This window comes from Lissotriton helveticus, chromosome 10 (genome assembly GCF_964261635.1).
Source record: "Lissotriton helveticus chromosome 10, aLisHel1.1, whole genome shotgun sequence".
NCBI classification, from domain to species: Eukaryota; Metazoa; Chordata; class Amphibia; order Caudata; family Salamandridae; genus Lissotriton; species Lissotriton helveticus.
Window position 1 is genome coordinate 154,897,333 of NC_136071.1, and position 9,011 is coordinate 154,906,343.

Sequence of the window (9,011 nt, forward strand, 5' to 3'; positions counted from 1 at the left end):
CATCCAAGCATGCCCCTCCTCCAAGAAACCGTATTTCACAACTTTAGGGAGCGGACCGAAATCAACACCTGGGGAGACTTGTACAAGGATGGTCAATTCCGAGGAGCGGAACATGACTTTCAGGAAACACAGCGCACTCCGCTTGATGTCTTTTTATATATCAGACTTAGACAGGGGGTCCGGTCTCTCACCCCGGAATTCCCGGCTGAGCCCCTGGCACTTTCTCCTTTACAGCTTATTCTCACACAAACGACACTCAAACGCCTTGCCTCCCTGATATACCGTAGGGTACACACACAACGAGAGTTGCTGGACACGTCGCCCAGGACACACTGGGGTTAAGAACTGGGATTTGCCCTCACAGATGACCACTGGGAATGCTGCTGCTCACAGACCGAGCGGGTCTCAGCCAGCAGTAGGTTACTCATACTACACAATAAATACCTACACAGATTGTATTACATGCCAGTCAAAATGCACAGATATCATTTACGAAATACGGACAGGTGTGATCGGTGCCAGGCGCCAGGGGCAGACTTTCTACATCTGGCCTGGGAGTGAGTGAATTTTGGAGACAGGTCTTCAAGGCCTTAGACTTGATGACAAACACACACTTTGCACCCACACCACTGATGGGATATGTTAAACAGGTACAAGTGATGCATCAAAAATATGTTGCCCTTGCATTACTCATGGCTGAGAGGCGAGTGGCCTGCCGTTGGGGTAGAGGGAGGGCACCTAAATTCAAGGTTTGGCTTGACGACATGGTATACTGTCAGAAACAACTCACCAACTATGCGGAGCTGTTGCCTAGTAACTCCAGGCCCAGATATATCTGCTCACCCCTAACATGTTACTTGCTGGCAAATCCACATGAGTGCCCACCAGCTGAGTCATAGAGCACTTCAGATATGTAGCAAAGGTCTTGGAAACTCTATTGTGAAGACTTGCAGATGTCTATCTTGAATTGTATGGCTTATATTTTGATGTGGTCGAACTTAACCTCATGTATATAGCCGCAAGCCAAGGAAATACCTGGGAGGCCAGTAAAATATAATTGTGTGTTGTATTGTGGATCTACCCCGTATATGCCCCTGACTCCCTGCTGTAACTGCAGACAATGTGTTGTGCCTTGATATGTACCATGCTATGACCTGAACTGTACACACGTATGATCCTGTTACTAATAATATGTCGAGTGCTGTAAGGATTGATACTCAATTATTTTGTTGTATGAAAACACTAAAGAAAGGTTTATAAAAATAAATGTGGGTATTGGTTCAGCGAGGTGAAACCTTACTCAAGCAACAACCACAATCCTTGCCAGGGGGAAATCACAAGCAAACCCCAGGGTGAAGTCACAAGAAACCCCAAATGATCAACCCTCTGGCAGATTAGCACAGTGCAGTCAGGTGTAAGTTAGAGACAATGTGTAAAGTATTTATGCAGCACTTCAAACAGTAATAAAGTGAAAACAAAACAAATGAAAAATTGTGCACCAATTTATACAAATAAAGTTAAAATTGAATTAATAATTTGGCACCGAAACAACAAAAGTCCATTAAGTAGAACCGGAGATATGCAATTTTAAAGATTTAAGTGAAAAAATGCACCAAAAAGCAAACAGCACCACCCACAGCTACCTGGTCGTGTGAGACTGGGTGAAAGTCACAAGTTGAGGCCAACTGCAATGGAGCATGGGCCGAATACAGGCACCAGGTTGGTCCAGCTGAAAGAGTTTCCTTCAAAGCCAAGCGCAAGGTGTTCCATTATTGTTAGGAGGGGTCGCGAAGAGCAGGGAAAGTGTCTTGGATGGTCGTTGATGTAGCGCCAAGAGCAGGTTGGTTATCGCGGATGGTTATCGCTGCAGTGGCAAGTTCCTGATAGCCTTGTATACAGTCCTTGATGGAGAGTCGGGTTCACTGGAAAATTTGCACTGACTGTCGGAGTGGGCGGCAAGATTTTGGCATGCATGGCCCATTCTTGAACAGTCCAGTAACTTTGGGGGAGCTCAGCTGAGGACAAACCAAAGGTCCAGGACCAGAGTAGCACCACTTGGGGGTCAGAAACTCACTCAAGCAGTGGCCAGCAATGCTAATGCAGGTCCAATTGCAGGTCCAGGCAGCAGGTCAGCTGGGCAGTTGCAGGGAGCCTCTGGAGCTTGTTATGTACTGATAGCTCATAGCAGGAGGTCAGCTGGCTGACCCTTTGAGTCTTTTCAGCCTGGGATAAAGGGTGCAGGTTCAATCTTCCATCTTAACAAGCAGGGCAACAGAGCAAAAGATTAGCAGGGAGGCAAAGTGGTAGTCCTATTTTCAGCAAAGCAGAACAGCATTCGTTCTTCTGTTGTATCCACAGGTCCAGAGGTGTACTGCAGAGTTGGTGTCTGAGGTCCAATATTTATACCTGGTCCCTTATTTGTAGTGAGAGCAACTTCTAAAGGATTCCCTTTGAAGTGCACAGGTTTCATACCTACCGTTCCCTGGCTCCATGCCTACCCTGCCCTAGCTCCAGGCTAACTACAGGGGAATGTAATCCTTTGTGTGAAGGCAGGACACAGTCTATTCAGGTGTAAGTGGGTCTGCGCCTAGATATAACTGCCCACCCTGCCAGTGATGGTCCATCCAAACACACCTAAGCTCTCTAGTGTGTGTGACTGTCATGTAGGAGTACACTAAGACAAACTGCCAACTACACCCAGTCATGTGACCCAGCGAATGGCTTAAGACACAGCAAAATACAAATAGAACACAAACAATGACCACCACTTATCATAAAAACACAATTTCTATCTTTATTAGTTCAAATATGGAAACTGGTCACAAGGACCGATGGAGTAACCAAAAACACAATCATTGTAGTCAATAAGTGCAATGTGTCAATAGTGTCATACATTAATTGTAGACATGTGATCAGAAAGATAGGCAAGGCTTTTGTCATAGTAACGGACAACTCCAAAGCTTTACTAAGAAGTCTCATAGAGAGGTGAAAACAAACAGCTATCCTGTTACAATAAATGGCAGTTTAAAAACTGCACACACAAGCTGCAAAGGCAGCCCTCAGTCGGGTTTGTAAGTTTACCTTAGTGGGTGGCACAACAAGTGCTGCAAACCCACTAGTAGCATTTAATATACAGGCCCATGTAGCACCACTTTACTAGTGACTTGTAAGAACATTAAATTGGGGTCAAGCCAATGTTACCATGTTTAAAAGAATGAGCACATGAGTGGGAAGAACGCATATCCTTGTATGCAGATGATGTTCTGCTCTATGCCAGGAAGCCAAGGCAATCTGTAGATAGAATACTTGGATGTATGACGGTACCACGCGTACTTTTACAACGCGTACCGTTACAACGCTACTTTTACCACGCAAGTCGTTACAACGACTTGCGTGGAGGGGCGCTGGATAGTAAATTTTTTAATTTACTATTCCAACTCCAGTCCCCGTGGACTCTAGGGAAAGGAGTTGGATAGTAAATTGAACTATTTACTATCCTGGAGCGCCCCCCAGCGCAAGTCGTTGTAACGACTTGCGTGGTAAAAGTAGCGTGGTAACAGTACCGCGTTGTAAAAAAATGCGTGCTAACCGTTGTATACCGAATACTTCAAATCCTTTGTATTTACGGAGACTACTATGCGTACTGTATTAATTGGGACAAGTTGCTGCTCTTTCCTGTGGCTGGAGGCACCCCAAAACTCACAAGTCGATGCACGATCCCAGTCGATATCGAAGTTTTTAAGTACTTGGGGATTAATATACCTAGAAACCAGCAGGACTTCTATAAGAGAAATGATGAAAAACAACTGATCAGATTAAGTGCGGACGCTGAACAATGGAAAATGCTGCCCCTCATGGATCGTGCAGCTTAATTTAAGATGATGACCCTTCCACGACTATTGTACACTATACAAAACAACCCCCATGAGCTCCCTGATTCGTTTTTCAGAAGAATTGAGGCTGGCTTAAGAGTGTTGATAAGGAACGGGGGCTCCCCACGAATTGCTTTACGTAAACTGCAGAGAAGAGTTTATGAAGGAGGATTAGCGGTACCAGACATTAAGTAATACTATTTGGCCTACCAATTAGTGTGTGTTAATGACTGGGTGGTCGGAGACAGGGTTGAACCAGCCTATTGAGTCGATAGACTAAGCATGGGAGAGAGAGGTTATTCCTCCTTTACGGGAAAGGAGGGTTTAACGATCTCCCGCCACATACACAAATAGTAGTTAAGGCATGGAATGCAGCTACCCGATACCTTGGATGGGAAGGGAAGTTAACGGATATGACCCTGTTGTGGGACAGCAAGCAGCTCCACAGAATAAACACTCTAGAAAACTTCAATAAATGGAAGTTACTGGGTCTTGAAAAACTGGGGGATGTATGGAGAGGCAGGGCCTGCATAAAGTTTGCAGCTATGCAGAGTATGAGTTTACACAAGAATAACAGCTGAGGTCTTTCCAGCTGGGACATGCCCTTAAAAACTACATACAAGAGGGGACCACACTACCATCAGCATCTGCACTAGAGGACAGGCTGTTGACTGACCCACTGACCACCGGCGCTATTCCATGTATATACATAAAACTCCTCAATAACTCACCAGACCCCTTGGGGACATTGAGAGCTTGCTGGGAAAATGACCTAGGTCAGATAGATGACAAAGAATGGACAGAGGCTATACAGGGACCGTGGTAAGTAGTAATTTATGCCCAGTTCCGCTTTATCCAGCTTAAAGTCCTGCACAGGGTATATTATCCCCGAACCACATTACATCACATGGGGCACACCGGGGGTAGTCAATGCCATAGGCAGTGTGGGCAGGAGGGATCCTTTTTTCACCTGCTGTGTGAGTGCCCAGTGCTACAAACGTGTTGGCAAAATATTGGGAAAATAATGACAGAGGTGGTAGGGACAAAGGTTTTACATGACTCCAGGTGATTCCTACTGCTGATATCGAATGAACAGACTTAGCCCACCTACGCGAACATATGGCCAAGATTAGCCGCAGTAGTCATGAAACAAAACATTGCTAAACACTGGGGGCAGTTGCCACTCCTGAAGTGGATCTCTGACCTAGACTGGTGTCAACAAGCAGAACACATGATTTACCAGAGCACATGATTTACCAGAGCAGAGGGTGCCCAAAGAAATAGGAAAATGTTTGTGGATCCTGGCGGACCTGCCGAGGCAAATAATGTATGAGCAGAGGAAGTAGGGAGGGGGAGGGAGGGGAGTGATGGGACTGAAGCTTCATGTGTGCACTGTCTAAGAAATGCCAAACTGAATAGCATGCAACTTGTAATCGACTGTACTAAATACCTACTTGAAATGTTGAATTCTGAGCATGTTAATAAAAAGATTATAAAAAAAAGACTGAGCACCTGCACTTTAGCGCTGGTTAGCAGTGGTAAAGTGCAGAGAGTGTTATGGCCAACAAAAACAAGATCAGAAAAATATGGAGGAGGAAGGCAAACTGTCTGGGGGAAGACCACCCTAAGGCTGACAGGTCTAACAATATCTGACTGAGCAGTAATGTAAACCAAAACAGAAAAGTCAAGTAATCAATGAATAGAGATGATTTTATATGAACTTCTATGTAAGATCATCTCCAGGCATTTGCACACAAATGTCGAGTTTGTTTGGAGGGGGAGATTGCAACCCTACCAGTAGCACAATCAGTTGTGTCCTTGTTGAATTTCAGTATTGACCTCTTTGTGTGCAATGCAGTAATCTATAAACAGTTTCAATAAACCTGAAAACTTCCCAAAGTGCTTGTGGTGAGAGTTACCATGTGGCATGACCAGTATTTTATTGCCCAAGCTGGTACAAAAATGAAGAAAATCATCCCAAGCTGGTATTTTTATCCTGTTATCAGTATGCACCTAAACTAGCAAATATAGGAAGAAAGCTTTTAAAACTGTTTTCTAAAACTGCCTTCCTGATTCGTGCCTTTTAGTCTTGTCTTCAGTTGTGGCAATTGAACACTCAATGTGCAAATTTCATTTTTTTTTAACACCACATTTTAATTTCAAACATGCTTTACAAAATAGTAGCACAAAACGGTCACCTCATTGGTTGTGGACAGAGGTCTGAAACTGAGGCAAGGTTGTGCCATTAGTTGTGAGATAGGGTTGTGCCATTGGTCATGAGATGCTGTTGTTCCATTGATCATGAGACTGGGTTGTGTCATAGAATTTGAGCACAAATCCTGTTTGAAATGACATACACCCTGGCAACAAAGTCTTGCAAAAGATTCAGACCCATACTGATTGAACAATGGGTGTTCTAGTCTATGTGGAAAGAAGAATATCTTTTTGTGGAATTTCAAAAGGAAAAGCTATTTGTCTCCTTAGCAAAGAAAAGATAAATGACCTCAGAAGATATTACTTGGAGCGGCATTATAAAACTCGGCCTTCTGACTACACAGAAAACTTCCTACTGTCATCAAAACTGCTTTCCACGAAAGTGGCATCACTGAAGCAAGCTCTTTTGTCCCAACAAAAGCACTTTCCTCCCGCTCCCTCAGATCTGCTTCAGTCAAACTCATACCTGTCCCGAAATTTAAACGCACTAGTTGGGGGGCAGAGGCTTCATGACAGGAGCTGCAAAGGAGTGGGCACTCTCCCTTGGCACATTAAATCCCAACCCAGTCTCCTGTCCTTTAGGAAAGCCCTCAAACCCTGACTTTTTACCTCCACCTAGTTTTTTAATTCAACTATCTGCACTCAGCTAGCACAAAAACGTCCCATTTGGGCATTAAAGCGATTTATAAAAACACTTAACATTAACATTCCAAATATGTTACTTGCTTACAAAACATTAAAAACTTATTACAGAGGCAGAGATGGTTAAGAATTGTTTTCTTTCGACAGTAGACATTTCATTTTCCAACTATTCTAATAAATCTAATATTATAAAAAAATAATGTGCTTTATCAACTGTATGATTTCACAGGAGCACACAGAATTGTGTCAATGGGTGACAATGTTATAGTACAGGTCACCTAGACAGTCAAAGATTCCCCTTTATTTAGCATTGCTGTTTCTTGAGTTAATGGATGTAGGTGATGTGGCTCTATTAATGGTTTGGATGAGCCATCATTCCAAAGGAAGAGCTTCTCTGCCTTTTGCCATTGCATGGTCACACAGGAGGAGAGTATGTATTAAACATGTGTGATTTCTTCCAATCTCATCAGTTGACATTTAACACTCTTGTAGCTATATAGATGGGGCACCCTCCATGGTTGGACATGAGAGGGGCTTTGTAGCCCTGCTAAAAACAAATTCAATCATCTTCTTACATTCTTTATTATTGCATAATCCATCAGGAATCATTGTGGTCATAAATAAAACCAGGACAACTAAATGATGTTATGAAGCAAGTAGTGAGAACTGGTAATTACATTCAAGCAAAAGCATTCAACCACAGACCTTACACATTATTGCTGCAGGATGCAGAAACTGAATATGCAAACCTGCAGTTGCATATCAAAGTAAAGCGGTTGAGCAAAGGTAGAGCCCTTGAAAGGTTTATTACTATGCTTCCAGAAATGTAACAGGTTTTAGTCAGTGGAGGACCACCCTTCTCTGAATTATATGATGTGTGATGGCTGGCCATGCTTCATTTTCTGTGGGACATTTTCTCACATTTCAACTCTCTCAACTTGGCACTTCAAGGTAAACAGCAACTTGTTTCCTCGATGATTATCGTCATCTGGAAGAGGTGTGGCGCCGCGGCCAGGGCGACTGACGCTGGAATCTGGGGATCACGGTTCGATCCCCGGCACCGGTGGCAGATTAGCCCAGCACCATGTGACTCTGGGCAATAGCTTGCTTAATCTTCCCGACGGCCCCCAGCGCCTAGAGACCCTTACGGGTGATTGTGCGCTTTACAAATGTGGATTATTATTATTATTATCTGTTCTATCCAAAGTGAACTTGACCTGTTAAGAGAGCAGCTTGAAGATGGGGATCTCACGCACTTTCCCAAGTTGCAGGCTTTAATCTAGAGGGTTGAAAAAGTTCTAGAAATGTTTTTGGCTCTCAATCTGTGTCCTTAACTGGAGGGACTTTCTGGGGATATTAAGACTCAACCATGTTGAAGTTGCATTATTAAAGCAATGAAAGAACACAGTTAATATTTGCCTGTGGCTTTTGCATAGGAATGTGAACTTTACTGCTGCAACATATGCATGAAACACTGTCTGATGAAACACCCAGGCATGGTTAAATGATGGCCTTTGAGCCTTTTACAGGATGGGTTCAGCCCAGGAGAGAAATTCAGTGTTCTAAGAGGCTTGCTGCTTTGTGTGAATTCTTGATAAATGTGCCCCTCAATGTTCCAGTGCTCCGTGGCGAAATACCCCGCCATCCACAGCATTGTTAGTGTATTCAGGAACAACTGTGTAAGATATCTGATCTGTTCTGAATCTTGGATACAGAACGCTGCAGTGACTTGAAAAGGCTTTTGTTATGTGTTTCAGGGAGTGAAGTAAATATCGTTTTGGAAACATGTGGGTGTTCTAATGACATATCCACAGAACGTTTCACCACATAATGCTCCAACTGTCACCAAGGCTTGAAAGATTATTCCCAAACTACATATTCTACATTTAAAAAATTGTAAAGGAATTGATCAAAATAAAACTCCAAGAATAGTTTTTGTGATAATTATTGATTGATTGAGAAAGCAAAACATTGTGTAAGACTTGTATTTAGTACGGCAAAAAGTATATTGTTCACTTTCTTTCAGCCGTAGTGGCTTTTCTCATAGCACAAATTCCCTTCTGTCTGGGGGTGTGGAACAGCTGACCAAGATGGCTTCTTCTTGACAGGGCTCTGGCCATCTGTTGTTAACATCTCCAAAAGACGAATAATAATATGCTGAGGCAGGAGACAGTGTGACGTAGACTAGGACGGGTGGAAATCCACCCCTGTGAGGAGCTAGAGTGAGCGAGAGATACCCCAGCGAGGCCCTGTTTGTGTCAAGAGACAACTGCCGTTGGCGAG